Source organism: Myodes glareolus, chromosome 19 (assembly GCF_982192425.1).
Source record: "Myodes glareolus chromosome 19, mMyoGla1.1, whole genome shotgun sequence".
Taxonomy (NCBI): domain Eukaryota; kingdom Metazoa; phylum Chordata; class Mammalia; order Rodentia; family Cricetidae; genus Myodes; species Myodes glareolus.
Genome location: NC_142044.1, coordinates 18,770,825 through 18,788,145, shown reverse-complemented (window position 1 = coordinate 18,788,145; position 17,321 = coordinate 18,770,825). Strand labels below are relative to the sequence as shown.

The 17,321-nt window shown below is 47.0% G+C and overlaps 1 protein-coding gene across 3 annotated transcripts in view; it reads right to left on the bottom strand.

Moving 5' to 3' along the window:
* The window catches only part of Col14a1 (collagen type XIV alpha 1 chain), a 196,616-nt gene extending 181,136 nt beyond the window's left edge, over positions 1-15,480 (bottom strand). For 2 of the 3 annotated variants that reach the window (XM_087898784.1, XM_087898782.1), the window contains exon 1: positions 9,443-9,657. The gene's annotated coding sequence lies outside the window, so the exon portion shown is untranslated. Of the gene's footprint in view, positions 1-9,442; positions 9,658-15,303 lie in introns of those variants that run through there. The other variant, XM_087898783.1, reaches the window with a different exon arrangement.
* Positions 15,481-17,321: the final 1,841 nt, after the last annotated feature.

The window sequence follows — 17,321 nt, the reverse complement described above, 5'->3', positions numbered from 1 at the left end:
CTTAATTCTGAAAGCAGAGGTACAAAATCAAATCTGAGGAGAGATGATACTGCATTGCCTAAGTGTGGTCAAAGCACCGTCATAGCCTAACAAGCAGCTTTAAACCATTCCTATCGGTGCTAATTCAGCCTGCTTCTGGCTTGTGTATTTTTTTAATCAAATCTCATTTGTGCAGTTAGGTTTAATAAAGAGCAAAGACTCAAGGGAAGCCATTAACAAGTGCTTACAGGCATTCGAAGAATTCTTAGCTCGGCATACAGCTGGTTTTATCAAAAAACCTTCAAATGTTTATTCAACAGTTATATCTCTTGCCAAAACTTACACATGTACACAACCAAATCTTGAAGAGTATTCCCACCAATCATTGTTTATAAACCTTACAAACTTACACAGAATTGTTCTTAGCCACTTGGTATGCAGATGCTGGTGACCCAGGCTGTGAGAGAGACAGCGATTTATGACACTGGAATTATCATCCCAACACGCATTGAGAGTCCTTGCTATATAACCAAAGTGGAGTCCTTTGGTGCTAAAGAAAGTAGAAAACGTCACACTCTGTTCCCCTTAGGGAGCTCCTTTACAAGTCCATTATAGACCAAGATTGCAAGCTAAATACAAAGCTAATGGAAGTATGAAATGGCAGGGAACATCAGCACAAGCCGGTGGCATGCCAGACATTCTATGTTCTTCGTCAATGATATACATACGATAATGTCTGTCTTTGAAAAATGAAGTCATGACATTTGCAGAAAAATCAAAGGAGCTAGAAAATACTCCACGAAACAAGCACCTTAGACCCTGAAAGACAGATGCTGCATAATGCATAATTACATACAAAGACTAAACTTTAACTTTCATATATGTGTGTAGAGGATGGAGTATGGATCATAAACCCAGAGAGAGACAACCGTGAAGTGCGAAATGATGTCTTAAGAATGGTAGGTGAGAGCTAGGAAGTAGCGGTGCACGCCTTTAATCCCAGCACTCAGGAGGAAGAGGCAGGCGGATCTCTGAGTTTGGCGTCAGTCTGATCAACAAAGGCTACACAGAGATACCCTGTCTCAGAAAAGAAAAGAAAGGAAAGAGGGAAAAAAGAAACAAACTTTCAGGCTGGAGAGTTAGCTCACTTGTTCTTGGGAAGGATCAAATTCGATTCCCAGCACCCATGTGTGGTACACAGACATAGATGGAGACAAAGCACTCATATGAATAAAATAAATCTAAAAATAAAGAGAATAAGAAGGAGAGAAGAGAGGGTAATAGAATATATGCGACATGAAGGCAGGAAGGTGGGGGGAAGGAAGGGACCGGCAAGAGTATGGGGGTGGCGTTAAAAAACAGTATGGAAATGCTGGGTTGAAAACCATTGCCTTTTACACTACTTTTTAAAAACTAATTTGAAAAGAAAGATGATCACCATAATGCACAGATAGACTCGGAGAGTTCCGATTTGGGCCCCTGGGCACCGGGTTAATGGAGAGCAAAGGAAGCGGTGATAAGCAGTGATTTTGCTTCTTGGGCGGATGCTAAAGGAAGAAGGCAAACAAAGAACCTTCTATCTCCCTCATATGCAGGGTGGAAGGCCAACTGGGCAGAAAGGTTGAAGCCAAAACTGAAGATCCAGATAATTACAAAGGCAGCCGGGACTCGCTTGTGTGAACTACGGTAGACAATTCCGAACACATTCCTATCCATTTTTTAATCTCAGAAAGAACTCGGTGCAGGTTGAAATGATCAGCTCTCTGTCGATGTGGCCACCTGACTCGAGAGCCGTTCACAGGCTTTTTTTTGGGGGGGGGCGGGGTAAAAGGCTTTGTAGTTGTGGACAAGTTTGAGCAATGCAGCTTTGAAAGATCGGGGATATTTGAGCATGGTTGAGGCCCAAGAGAACGAAGACTAAGAGGTGTGTAACAGGTGTCTTTGTGTGTTATATTTAAAGAGCCTTCATGCAGAAGCTAAAACAGGGTTCTTTGGCGCACCTTCTGAGAAGAGAAGATTTGAACTGATGCGAATTTAAAAGTCCAACATTGAGAATAGTTCACCTTCCGCTGTAAAGATTGGGATCACAATCCGAGTGAGTTTTCCAATTTGGGGGATCAGGATAAAATGGTTTTTAGGATGTCTGCCTCAGCTCCACTTTTCCAATGTTGTTTGTTCACAGTTTTTTGTTTGTTTGTTGTAGGGGTTCCTTGTTTGTTTGTTTGTGACATGGACTTCAAGCTGAGGAGATGGCTTGTGGGGGAAAGCAGTTGGCGACTTTAAGGACAAGAGTTCCGGCACCCCCAAATGGGGTAAGAGGGTATAACAGTGGCCTTTCATCCCATCTTGGGGAGAACGGGAGACAGTGGAACCCCAGAGTAAACTAAAGCCACAAGATCTGTGTTCAAGTTAGAGACCTTACTTTAATATCCAAGGTAGAGAATGATCAAGGAAAATGCCTACAGTCTACTTTAGACCTATATACACACATGCATACATGCATGCGAATACACACACACACGGGTTCCCACATACATGCAAACATAGATACACACATAAACAGGCATGTTATACAATTATACACCTCAAGAAAAGACAAATCCTCGCTTGTGTACAAGCCAACCTGATCTAGGAATCCTGCAGTAAGTTCCTCTGATTCTAGCCTGTTGTTGAGTTGACCTGTGAAGCTAACCTTCACAGTGCTGCTTCCAAAATGTGAAAGAGCTGCCCTGAATCCTTCAGGGGGGATGCTTTACCAAGAAAAATCTGTCTCACCTGGGGCTGAGAACAGTTTTATGGGTGGCACTATCAACCAGGCCTCCAAGGAACAGCAGCTTCTCAGCTAGATTGGTGGCCTTAAGAATTCTTTGCCTTTCTAGATATTGGCACCAGAGGACATCTGGATGACATTTAAAAGCATAGCTTAACAAATTCAATACGTTTAATAAGCAATAGATAAATAATGATTAACTATCATTGAGTGTTCAGAGATAATGTATGTGAGTTCGAAGGTGAATATGGTGCATGGATTACAGTTGACTTTGGGTAACCAAGGCTTGAAATTAGCAGTCACCTGCCAGTTGTGAGCCGTAGGGCCAGATGACCCAGAGAAAAGTGCAGTTTTCTTCTCCGATAGCAGAGGGTTTCCCAGAGGGGTCACTTTTCGCTAATTCGTCCTATGAGGTTAGCAACAGCCTTGTGAGTCAGTCAGCTGCACAAGAACCGGAACAAACCAGTCTCAGAAGCGCAGCCATTCTGTGGGTTGGTAAAATAGTCACGTAGATGAAGTGCTTGCCACACAAACAGAAGGGTCTCAGTCCCAGCCCCTGAACCCACATACGAAAGTCAAGCATGTGCTTGTAATCTCAGCTCTGGGGAGGCAGAGACTGGAGGGTGTCTAGCCAGCCAAACTGATATAATTGGTGAGCTCTGGGCCAGTGAGAGACCTCATCCCAAATAAAAAAAACTATAGACTACTCTTGAGGAATGCTATCTAAGGTTGACCTCTGACCTCCATGCTCATTCACTTCTGAGCACATCCTCACTCATACAAGCATATGTACACACACACAGAGAGAGAGAGAGACAGAGACAGACAGACAGAGAGAGAGAGAGAGAGAGAGAGAGAGAGAGAGAGAGAGAGAGAGGAGCCTTGACACTCTTAAACTAGACATGTAAATTTTGAGATAGAAGCCAGAGCCGTTCCAGAAGCCCAGCAAGTTAGTGGCAGCTACTTGACACAAGAATGTCCCGTCATCTGGCTCCCGTCTTCCCTCTCATCTTGCTTGTTAAGGACTGCAGAGCTTCTCTGCCAAAGCGATGGGAGCTTATCTTCATCACAGCCTGTGACTATCCTCAGTCGCAGGCCAGCTCCACTTCTCATCTTAGACACCTTCCATTCCAGAGGCTTTCCTGGTCTCCCCACTGAGAGCCACGGGGCTTTTCCCTGGCGCCTCCGATGCTAACCTTTGTTCTCCACTCTACGTGCTCATCATTGGACTGTAGCTATTAACTGCATTTCTACGTTCAGAAATGCATTTGCAATACCGCACTCTGAATGTTTAGCACAGTGACAATACAAGGCAAGATGCTGGGCTGGAGAGAAAAAGAATCAATTTTTTTTTTGGTTTTTCAAGACAGGGTTTTCCTGTGTAACAGTCCTAGCTGTCCTGGAGCTAGCTCTTGTAGACCAGGCTGGCCTCGAACAGAGATCCTCCTGCCTCTGCCTCCTTAGTGCTGGGATTAAAGGCATGCACCACCACTGCCCAGCTTTTTTTTTTAACCTCACTTCAGTGTGCTCCTCACCCAAAAGCAGAGGCAGAAAGCCATCCAGGAGCATATCTTTTCACGACTGTGTCTCCTGCCTGCCCACCCAGACCTGCCCTACGTCATTCTGATGGACTTAGCAAAGGCTAGCCTCTTTCTGCAATAATTTTCACAAGCCGCTCAAGTAAAATCTGGGAGAAGAATCTGAATACAACTCCCTAAACGTTTCAAGTGAGGGACATCTGCCAGGGCAATTTGAGCAGCCACTAACAGATAAATGCAAGATGAGAGAGAACTGATCTAGAACCAGGCATGGCGGCTGCTGCCTGTGTTCCCAGCACCCGGGAGGCTGAGACAAGAGGGCTACTGGGAGTTCGAGGCCAGCAATAACTACATAGGCGGCGGCAGCTGAGTTACACAGTGAGATTCTGTGGAGGCAGGAGAGTGGAAGCAAGATTGCTCAGCAGGTGAATGTATGTAACCTGTAAACCTGGTGACCTGAGTTCAAGCCCCAAGACCGACAGTAGAAGGAGGGGACTAACTCCAGGAAGTTGTCCTCTGACCTCCACATGGGTCCATGGCAGATGTACACCCACCCGCCCGAACATACACATTCATACACAACACATAGGGGATGATGGGAAGGAAAGAGGGAAGGGTTGCAGGGTGCTTTCAACCTTGGTGGAATTTGGGCCTCTAGGCTCCACACACCGGCGTGTACTCTTGGCTTTCATAACATCCCACAGAAGTGCCTTCCTCGTCACAATTCCCACAAAATAAAGGAGTCCCCTCCCCCAAAAAAAATTAAAACTGTAGACCTTTTCAAGAGGAAAATAAGAGAAGAGAATGAAGTAGGAGAAAAAAGAAAACCACTTTCGTCGACCAGACTCTTTGAAGTAAGCTCGGTCCTAAGCAGCCCCTAACCCCTTTGTCCCCCATCCTCTGTCTGCTTCAGCACCAGAGCACGTGACCTCAGCTTACACCACCCACTCCAGCTCCAGACACATGTCCTAGTGCCTCCCCAGCAGAGACACTGGAAGATAAAGTGCCCAGAGTGATACGGACACTGCAGACTCCACTGGCCTTTCTAATTATTTCCCTGTCATTTGCCAGATTTGTGACCCCAGAGGAGGCCATTTTTCCCTGGAGCTCAGGGGCTTTGTCCCAAAAGGGGAAATCGCATGTATGTCCCAAAGTAATGAGAAGATAGTGTATATTTTACGGAGAAAGAAAGAGATACCGGAATGTGCCAATATCTCTGCCATAGTCCAGGTTCTAAATGTCACCCAAAGGACCAATGTATTAATGGCTTGACCCTTTGGGAGGCAGTAGAAATTATAAGAGGGGTCTATATAAGACCCCTCAGAAAGCCCCTTTCCCCTTCTCTCCTTTTACTCCCTGGTTCACAATGGAAATGATCTTGCTCCGCTGTATACTTGATGTACTGCCCGACCACGGGCCCAGAGCATCAGAGGCAACTCAGTATGGACAAGACCTCCTCAGTCATGAGCCAAAGCACATCTTTCCTCATTATAATTATCTCAATTATTTTGTTTTGGTGACAAAAAGCTAAGTAGCACAGCTTCTAACACAGACAGATAAACAATGCACACAGATCATTATCCCCATGAGAACGAGAAGCAGCCTACACTCAGAGTTCAGTGTATAAAAGAGTGACTGGCCCCCTGCCACTGTTTATTTACTTATATGGAGTAAAAGAGAATGATTGCTTCCTTGACATCCAGCACTATCAGGCGCATATTTTCTACGACAAACGTAAACTTTTATCACTCCCCTTTAAGCTTGCTTCCTGACATCCCCGCCCCAGCTGCCTGTCCCTTGGACGATCGTCTAGAGTGTCCTGCATGGATGCTGCAATTGCAGACAGTGTGTTAGTTCAGTGGTGCTCACAGCACAGCCCCAGTGCGCAGTGATTCAAGAAGACTTAAAGGAACGGTCGCTTATGCTCTGCGTTCCAGGGAAGCAGAGGTCATTTGGCTGAATTTGACTGAGAGTGACTCCAAAGGAGCTGAAGTCACACCTCCGCAGAGATGTCAGCTGCAACCAGGCCAGAAGAAAAGAAAAGAAAAGAAAGCAAAAAAAAAAAAAGAGAGAGAGAGAGAAGCAATCTCTGTGTGTCTTAGTAGGGGACAGTGGGAAGTGAGATCTGAAAGGAGTGTGCCCTGTGGGGTCTTTCTAGTAAGTTAGGGGCTTCCCAGACTTGCATGCTAATCCTCTCATTTGCTCAGCCCCTGGTGGTTCTGGAAAGCATGGAAGACTAGGGACTTCTCTGCACACTGCAGCTGGACTGTTAGAGCACCAGGATCCGGGCCAAAGAGCTCCTCCCATCCATCCTGAAGCCTGGGAGCCATCCAAGCTACTCCAGCAACACTGACAGGTTCCAAGGAACCCTGCCCAGAGAATTAATTATTAAGAGGCCTCACAAGGGTGGCTCCTGTCCTTTCCAAGGGACCTGGAGGAGGTCAGGGCTGCAGTGGAGATTCAGGGTTGTTCTGGTTCAGAGTTCCTCAAGCAGAAGAAGATTGTGTCCAGTGTCCATTAAGAGACTAAGAAGATACCCTATGCACCATGGATCAAACCTAAAGATATCTCAGTAGGTGAAAAAAAATCAATCCCAAAGGGCCATAGAAAAGCTCCATTTATATAAAATGCCCAGAGGTGAGGTGACAGGCCAGAGAGATTTGGGAGTTACTGACCATAGGTGTAGATTTTCTTTTGGAAATTCTAAAAGCATTCCATTTCTTTTTAGAATTTTTAAAAATATGTGTATATAGTGTTAGGGGTACATGTGTGCGTGTGGGGGGACACAGTGTGTGGGGATGTGATGTGTGGGGAGGTGTGTGGGGATGTGTGGATATGTAGGGGTGTGTGTGTGTGTGTGTGTGTGTGTGTGTGTGTGTGTGTTGGGAATGTGTATGTGTGGCTATGGGGCGATGGGTGTTTGTGTGGGTGTGTATTGGTGTGTGAGTTTGTGGGGAATGTGTGTGGCTGTGGGGGAATGTGTATGTGTGTGTATGTGTGAGTGTAGATTGATGTGTTGGGGATGTGTATGTATGTGCGAATGTGTGTGGGTGTGGGTATGAGTGTGTATGGGTGGGGTTGGGGTGTGCAGATATGGTGTGTGTGTGTGTGTGTGCGCGCGCGCAAGTGCCCATGAAGTCCAAAAGAGACTGTCAGATCCCCTGAAGTTGGAGTTACAGGTGTCTGTAAGGAATCAGATGTCCCTGCTGGGAGGCAAATTCAGACTCTCTATAAGAGCAACTGGTGCTCTTAGCCACTAAGCCATGTCTCCAGGCTCCTAAAATCATTCTTAATTTGTGATATTGACTGCCCTCTCTAAATATACTGAAAGCCTTTGCATCATACATTCTGAATGTGTGGGTTGCATCCTGTGTGGAATGATCGGTCGAGAAAACTGTATAAACAAAGAACGGGACAGGGTGGTGTAAGCCTGTAATTCCAGCACTTAGAGGGGCTAATGCAAGATGGTCCTAGCCAATCTGGGCTACACGATAAGAAGTTTCAGACCAGCCAAAGCTACAGAGTGACAACCTGCTCCAATAAAGCAAATAGCAAAACAAACAAAAACCCCCCAAAGAGAGTTACCCCAGAAAACGGCATTGAGCCCAGGTTCAACTGAAGCCCATCTATGTTATTGTCTTAACCTCTGATCTAAATCTCATCCATCTGTCCGTCCATCCGTCCACCCACCTACCCGTCACTAACATAACAGTGGCTACATACAGAGCTGGAATCCCTCATCAGCAACAGAACACCGAGTCTCCTCCTTGCAACCACCCTGAGTCTGCTTGCTACTTCATCCTATAAAGAGGGGCCCTCTTGGCCCTTGATGGAAGCTGCATTCCAGGGCCTCCAACAAATGAGGACGGAGAAAACTCTCTTTATTGTGAGGCCACAGAAAGCTGACTCCTATGTCCCTCCCTCCTGTCCCCACTCCATCTCTACTGCTGCTACCCGTCAGGAACTCTCCAAATCTTCCAGTGGAGTCTAAAGTCAGGTGTTGGCTCACATCTGTGATCCCAGCTCTTGAGAGGTGGAGACAGAAGGAATGGGCCTTCCTTAGTTATGGAGAGACCAGCCTGGACTACATATGGCGCTGCCTAAAAATAAATACATCTTTCTTGGGACTCGAGGCAGTTCTAGAAGTCATTTTCGGACTGCGGTGGGGTGGGGGTGGGGTCGGAGGGGCAATGAGGGTGGGGATCCAGACTCCTATGGTAACTGCATGCAAGCTTCTTCAGGGGCGCTGCTCTTCGTGGCAAGTTGAAAGCTCCCCTGGACCTAAGCTAAGCAACCCTGAGCTCTCCAGCTTCCCACTGAGCCCACAGGAACTCAGCACCAAGTCTGCAAAACTCCAAACCTTGGTCAGTCACTAAGGCTACCCTAATGACGTAACCTTGCCCTGTCCCTGCCTGTGCACACTGGATGGCAAAGCCCTGCTTCTGCAGATGTCTCGGATGCCCAGAGGCTAAGCGCAAGGAGACGTAGGGAGGAGTTCACAAAAATAAAAGGAAAATTAAGTGAAGAAGGTTCGCGAAGCATCTTAGCAGCAACCCAAGATGCTACCCAAGATGCTTAGAAGATGCATAGAAGGTAGCCCTCTACCTTCTATGAGCTCTGCCTGGCTGTTCCCCTTTCCGTTCGGCGCCTGGCCCAAAGCTGCTAGCATGTGCACCCGCACAAGGAATACCTGGGTAAGTTGTCTTCACTGGCAAGTCTCCCAAACCACTACCACATAGAATCTAAACAGCGTAGTGCTCTATACACACCCGGGGCTTCCAACCAAATTCCTAAACCCCTGTCAAATGATCACTCCGGAGCCACCACTGTAGTAGAGCAGCCAAATGCAGCTAGTTCCTGCCCAGCGCCCACCGCACCCAGACTTCATGGGGAAATCCCCGAAGAGAAACGCAAGATTCCTTCGCTCTCCGCACACCGGTCACTCAGCGCCTTGCAATCTCTGTGCCCCGCGGTCCCAGAGAGGCATCTCTCTGTGAGCATCTCCTATCTCACCCTCAGGTTCCCAGGCACACGTGTGGCAGACGCTTCTGGAAACCGCATTCGTCTACAGGTGGCTCACTTTCTCTGACTTTCTTTCTTCACCTATAGACTTTGCAAAGCCGAACCACAGAACAGTAGAGAAAGACGGACTGACCTGTGCAGGGCAACTTTCCAGCCCAGGTTGGGGACCTCTTGGCGCCTAGGGAGGGTTTGCCGCCGCAGGTTGGTTTTGAGCGGACCACTGCCCTGGCTCGCTTCCCTCGGAGTACCCTTTCTTAATTAGCTTCTCCTTCCTGTCGCTCACTCTGTCCTCTCCTTGTCCCTCTCCCGCTGCCTCCTCCCCTACAGAGCTATCCCCTCCTCGCCGCTCGCCCGGGATCAGATAAGAGGAATGGAACAGCAGTGGGAGCCAATTATAAAGCCGAAGGTGGCCTCGGGGGCGGGAGGTGGGGGGAGATAGACCCCCACTTTCCCTCCTCCTCCTCTCCAGCATCTCCGCCCCGCTCGAGTAGCAGAGGAGCCCGCCCCCACGCCTCCTAAGTTCCCCCCAAGGCCTGGCAGCCGACCCAGGTGCGCGTGGCAGCCGGGTGCAGAGCAGGAATGATCAGCCTGCAAGTGACCTGTGTCCCCAGATCCTAAACCAGAGCCACAGGTCACTTTGAGAGAGCTCCGGCACTCCTGATTTTACCCCACACTCCAAAAGATCCCATCTCCAAAGATGAGCCTTGTCGTCCTGCATGCAGGGATCTCCTCTCCCTTGCCCCTCAAGTCCAAGGCCCCCAGGAACAGACTTTGATGTGCAAGGGGAGTCAACTGGAGGAATGTTAAGTAGGAGGATTTTCTTCGTCGTAAAAACTGCATATGAACAGTTTGTTTCGTGCGGTTGGAACTTCAGATAGATTTTCCTTTCCTCCACACACAGAGAATATAGTCAGTAGGGTTGGGATCCCAAGGACTCAGCGTCTATCAAAACCCTGGGGCCCTGGTCCGTGCAGGCCACGCCCTTTGAGAAGTCCTGTCCCGGGACTAGAAGAAGAGGCGCTCCAGAGCCCTGGGTGTCTAGAGACCTGGTCCTGAGTTCTCGCCTTCTGGGTGCTCTTTGAAAAACCATCTTTCCATTTTGTGTCAGCCCAGACATTCACCTTCATACTAGAATTTGTTGTTGGCCTAAATGGGTTGGGGGGAGGCCCCGCGGGGAAGGCGGGAGCTGCATACACGCCTACTATTTAGCAAGACTTTACTTTGCAAGAAAAGACCAAAATGACTATGATGTCATCAGTTCCCAGCGCAGGGGGTAGAGAAAAGTAAGATACACTCTCTTAAGTTCCCGGACTGCTTCCAACAGGCCCTGTTGGGAGCACACGCGGGGATGCTTGACACCTTTCAAGGTGGTTTCTGCCTTCTTTCTTCAAACTCGCTTTCTTCAAATGCTTTCTTCAAACTCGCGAGCTCTTGGCCTGTCTAGTTTCTGAACTTCACCTTGGAATACCAAGGGCTATATAGCCTCCTCCCTGAGACCCTGGGTCGGGATCAGTCCACTCCTCAGGACTAGGCGGCGACTGGGTGAAGTTGCTCCTGCACTTCACGGAGCGTAATTCTCCAGGGTCTCCCGCGGGCACAGCTTTCAAAATACAGGTGCCAACGCTAAGGACCTGCACGCGGGACTACTGGGGTGAGAGCGCCACCTGGTGTCTGCCACGGGTTTGTTACCTGGAAACAGACCTTAGACTGACAAGCCCGAATTCAAGAAGTCATTTGTTCCTTGGTTATATCTCTTTTTCTCAGCCTTACTTTCCAAATGTCCATTATGGTCTCGTTTTAATAACGCATCCGGGCGCCAATAGCCACTGTAAACCTGACCTCTACTCCCTTGGGGGAGGTAGCTGCAAGCTGGCACAGGCTTATAGGTAAGAGACCAGAAAGGTTGTGGATTATATAGCTATGAAACATTGAGGGTGAAAGACTCTCTGAAGGTCACAAGAGCTGAAATGTGTGTGTATAAATATCAATACAAAAGAAGTATACACAACAGTTTTTTATTAAACATTTATATGAACAGCCAGGGAGGTCATGCTGATCATTTGGATCATTTGGATAAAACCAAGCACAGTTATTGGTTCAGACATAGAATCCCATTAGTAAAGAGGTGAGCTGATAAGACCAAGTTGACCTTTGGGGGTTTGCTGACCAGCCAGTCTGGCCTAATCATGAGCTCCAGGTTCAGTGAAACTGTCTCAATAAATAAGGTGGAGAACTGATTAAGGAAGACAGCAGACATTAATCTCTGGCCTGCACACAGAGAGAGAGACAGAGACAGAGACAGAGACAGAGACAGAGAGACAGAGAGAGAAAGAACACAGACATAGTCAGACACACAGACACACACATACACACACAGACAGACACAGACAGAGTCACACATATACACAGACACACAGACACAGAGAGAACACACACACACAGTCACAGAGAGAGAGAGAGAGAGAGAGAGAGAGAGAGAGAGAGAGAGAGAGAGAACAGACACTGGCACACACATACACACTTACGTGGTTTGTAATCATTTAGCATCCCATGTGAAATGTTCTATTTTTTTACTTCCAACTGAACTTTCCTTCATCTCTTTGAGTTCTGTTTGTTCATTGGGGTTTTTGTCATTTTTGACTTTTTGAGACAGGACCTCACTCAGCAGCCCATGCTGGCAACAAACCTGCTACAATCCTTTGGCCGCCGAGGACTGGAATTACGGAATTGTCCCAATAGGCCGAGCTTTAGCACTTGAATTATTGCATATTACTTTCAACTGAGATAAATGTCAGTTAATGCTGAAGCAGAAAGGCTGGCATCAACCTGTGTTGCAGCTGGGAGTGAATGTCCTGCTCTTTCAAGAGTATTCATTCAATGTGTATCGTAAGGTCAGCAATCAGCATCCGGTGGAATAATGAGAGCTGAATCATGGGAACAAGTCAAGAAGACCCCACTTCAAGCCTTCTCCTCCACTCTAGAAAATACTATATAGGATTATCTGGGACACACACACAAAGACACAAACACACACACACACACACACACACACACACACACTGCAGCGCACAACGCCTGTCTGCGCTCTATGCACTACCATACAGTTCCCGAGCTTCGAGCAAGGGGCTGGAGGTTGAAACACACAAAGACACACAGACAGAGAGACAGAGACACGGACCTCTAGTCACTGGTAAGAAGCCCTTTATTCAATAGCACCGTGGAGGCTTATATACCCAACAGTCAGGTGGGCCAGCAGTGAAAACCTTATCCTCTGATCCTCAAGGCCAAGGCAACACATGCTCGTGAAGCGGAGCTGGTAAACAACTTTGGCACAGCTTTTAGTAACTCAAATCAGAAGGAAAGTAAAGCCTTGCACTTTGCGAAAAAGCTTTGATTTTAAACCTGAATTGTAAAGCTCTGTCCCTACGGCCTTGGAAAAATCTCTTTTACTTCTGAGCTTTTTTTTTTTTTTTACTCCTGTGTAAGAAAGGAATCTTTATGTGTTTTAGGATTTGTCGTGTGAATTAAGTGACAGGTGTCTGTGGATCTAACCTATAACATATGGAAGTTACATTTTACACTGGGATTGTCGTTTCCTTTTTTAAGATTTACTTTTATTCTTCTGAGTATTGGTACTTTGCCTGGAGTATGTCTGTGCCTATGGAGGCCAGGAAGGAGTGCCGGATCCCCTGGAACTGGAGTGATGGACCCTTGAGAGCCACTACATGGGTGCTGGGAATCAAACCCTAGTCCTCTGGGAACGCAGCCAGTGCTCTTAACTGCTGAGCCATCTCTCCAGCCCCAGGGACTGTCATTTCAGGGCGACTCCATGGAGATGTTATTGGCATATGGGGCAGGACAGACTGTTATCAGCCAAATTCCAGCATCAACCACCCCATGTCCTTGTTGGAGGTTAATCTTTATGTCCACTGTGAAGACATATCTCAGTCAAGGCACCTGCTGACTGGTTTAATAAAGAGCTGACCAGCCAAAGCTAGGCAGGAAAGCACAGGCCTGACTTCTGGGAACAGAGTGGAACTGGGGGGCGGGGGTGGATAGAAGAGGCAGGGAATTTGCCAGCCAGATATGGAGGGAGTGGGATGCTTAGTACTGAGCAGAGGTAACGAGTCACATGGCAGAATGCAGATTAATATAAACAGGTTAAGTTATAAGCGCTAGCTGGGAACAAGCTAAGCTTTTATAATTAATAAGAGGTCTCCATGTCATTTCATAGCTAGGAGTACAAAGAGAGAAGTGCTACATCTCCTAGTCATTCTGAAGGCCAATAATACCCCGACACCTCCTGCAAGCTACGTAAGACCTGTTCCCAGCTGAATGAATCACGTGTGTTCTACCATAGCCCCTCTAAAACAGCCAGCTATAACTCTTCCCCTAACACAGCATCCACCACTTCCCTTCATATGCAAACAGTAAATGGGCACCAGCTGGTAAAAAACATGCCATGTCTGTCATAAATACCCATGGCACAAGTCCCTAGTGCCTGTTTCCATGTCCACTCTCCATGCTGACTAGCTCATTCCTGCTCCTGAGCCTCTTGAATTCGCTGCAATCCTGCGTGAGCACAGTTGCGGAGAGCTAACCCCAGCAGAGGATGCTTTCCAGGCCCTGCCCACATTCAAGGGACCGTGTTCCTTTTAATTGACTTGTGCTATATCAGCTGCTAAATACTTTGTGTCTCTCCCTAGAATAATGGAATCCTGAGCTCCTTCAAGAAGATTGCTTCAGCTGCCTTGGATGCAGGTAGAGTGCACACTGTTGTTCAGGGTTCCTCGTTTTCCCCTAACCAAAGGTGAATACAAGCTCCGAATAAAGCCAACTGTGTAGCGTTTGCCTCAAACATATTATATTGTCTTAGTTAGGGTTTCTATATCGCTGTGACGAAACACTATGACCTAAGAGCAAGCTGGGGAGGAAAGGGTTTATTTGGCTTATGCTTTCATATTGCTATTCATCATCAAAGGAAGTCAGGACAGGAATTCAAACAAAATCCTGGAGGCAGAAGATGATGCAGAGGTCATGAAGGGGAGCTGCTTATATTGCTGCGACGAAACACTATGACCAAAAAGCAAGCTAGGGAGGAAAGAGTTTATTTGGCTTATGCTTTCATATTGCTATTCATCATCAAAGAAAGTCAGGACAGGAATTCAAACAAAATTCTGGAGTCAGAAGATGATGCAGAGGTCACGAATGGGAGCTGCTTACTGACTCGCTTTCCGTAGCTTTCTCAGCCTGCTTTCTTATAGAACCCAAGACCACCAGCCCAGGGATGGAACCTCCACAGTGAGCCGGGCCCTCCCTTACTGATCACTGATTGAGAGAATGCCTTACAGCTGAATCTGATGGAGCCATCTTTTCAGTGGGGGTTCCCTCCTTTCAGAGACCTCTAATTCACGTATCAAGCTAACAAAAGACTAACCACGGTTAGCACATTTATGATGGGGTCCAAAAATGAAAAGAAAATGTCCATATTTTATATTAATTATTTGAGTGGCATAGAAAGAAACGTGACCTTTTCATGTGTGTTTATCATTGATTGTACTTTGTTTCCATTCACACAATGCCCTCTCTTGCCCTCCCCCCTCCTCTCCTCAAATAGCTGCTCCTTCCGCTTTCATGGTCTTCCTCCATAGTCGATCACTCGTATCCCCCTGGCCTTCCCTTTAGAACTCTTCTCCCCCCCCCCCACATTACCCTTTCTACGTGTGTGTGTGTGTGTGTGTGTGTGTGTGTGTGTGTGTGTGTGAATGTACATTCCTCAGGCTTATTTCACTCAACACTGTGACCTCCCGCTCTAGCTGTTTTCCTGGGACTGTAACTTTCCTTTACAGCTGAATAGACTTCTACCCTGTGCATGGACCCCATTTCCCTGATCTGTGTGCCTGTTAATGAACGTTATACTGTTCGCTCCGTTTTTATCTCGTTGAATCCAAACACCGAGGCCCGAAGGAATAATAAACCTGTACCCAGGTGTACCTCCAACTTCCAGCAGGAGTTTGCCCATGCAGCTCCGTGCGTGATGAGAAAGTATAATGTTTCCGTGTGGTGGCCGAGTACTAACTGCTGTACCGCAGCTCAGAACGGTTTTTCCACCATCTTCCGGGAATCATGATCATGGCCTCCGCTTGACCCAGCAGCTGTGCTGGGGGCCTCCAGATCTCTACTCAGGTTGAGCTTCTGGCATCCATTCTGATTAAACTGCCCCTGTGGCGTGCTGGTTCTTCAATGTCTTGCATAGCAGCCTTGCCCAGATCTCCCAAGCACCTGTCCCTCCCTTCCTGGAGATTCTGTCTCTGCCAGGAGCAACCCTCTGTGTGCCAGATTGGATTTTTTTTTCCCTGCTAATACAAGAACTTCAAAGAAGGCTGCTTTTAGTTGAGCAATCCTGAGGAGCACCAAGGGTATGAGAAAGCTTGCCCAGATTCATCCGGAGTGTCAACAGAAGGTCAACAGCAGATTTTAAGTGTCTTAACTCCTAGGGCTGAGCTTGTATTGTTGTGATGTGCTGCCCCCTTCCAAATGACGAGTGATACTTTTTATGTTTTCACTGGCCTTTGCTTTACACCATGTGTTCAAGTTCAAGTTCATTGTCCTAGTTGAACACATTAACTTTGCAAGATTAAAGTCACTCCAGAGGGTCAACTGATGCTGACTCATTCTGCCCTGTGATATTACAGTCCTCAGCTTACAATCGCCATTCATACTCCCGAGCACGGGACTTAGACATTCCTCATCTTTTCAACCCCATGGCCCAGATCAAAGTCATGACGTTAAAAGCAGCCAAGCTTTTCATGTGTGACAGCGAGCTGTCAGGGTGTGCGCGTTACATAAAAGGTTCTATTCACAGCACAACTGCGCTAGAGCAGGCCTGCAATGATGTGTGGGCCAACCCCCACCCCCTCCACTTTACTGCGGATTGGTGACCCTGTCCAAATCCCCCCCCCAAAAAGCCAGTGGCAGATATTGCTAGATCAATGCCATATAACAAAAATCAAGGCTCTTTGCAATCGTAGTAATATTATCATAAGAAGGGGCCCTACTTAGAGCCTTTGACTTTAGCCATGCTAGAAGAGCCCATGTGGCTTAGTTTCGCTTATTTAGTCATTATTTTGTTAAAATAATCCAGGACTAGGAATGTTGTTCAGTTGGTAGATTGCTAGCATAGCATGTCCACAGACCTGGGTCCATTCCTTAACACCAAATAACTCGGGCAAGCTGACACACATTTGCAAATCCAGACTTTGGGAGAAATAAATAGGAAGATCAGTTCAAACCCATGCTCGGCTACACAGCAAGTTGGAGGCCAGTCTGAGCTACATGAGACCCTGTCTCCAAGTGTTCAATCCATGTGTTCAAATTGTAAAGTCCGTAAGACTGAGAACATGTAAAATGTAAATCATTCTATCCTGCTCTTCTGAAATAACATCTTTGCCTCCTCCCTTTCATCTGACATGTTTGGATCTCTGTATTTCTAAATATCACGCATGTGCTGACTAGGTTTTTGCCAACTTGCCATAAGCTATGGTCATCTTGGAAGAGGGACCCTCTTTGAGAAGACATTGAGAAAATGTCCCCACCAGGTTGGCAAGCATATGAGGCATGTTCTTGATTAATAATTGGTGTGGGTGGCCCCATTCCACAGGAGACAGTTCCACCCATGGCAGGTGGTCGAGTGTTGGGTAAGAAAGCAGATTAGTTAGAGAGTGGGAAAAGATTTTTAGCAAGTACACATCCAATAGAGGGTTACTATCCAAAGGACATAAAGAACTCAGGAAACTAGGTATCAAGAAAACATACAACCCGATTTAAAAATGCGGTCCAGATCTAAGCAGCAAATTCTCAATAGAAGAAACTCAAATGGCGAAGAAACAGTTAATGAAATGTTCAGCATCCTTAACATCAGAGAAATGCAACTCAAAACTACTTTAAGATTTCATCTTACACCTGTCAGAAATGGTAAGATCAACAAGACAAGTAACAGCTCATGCAAGCAA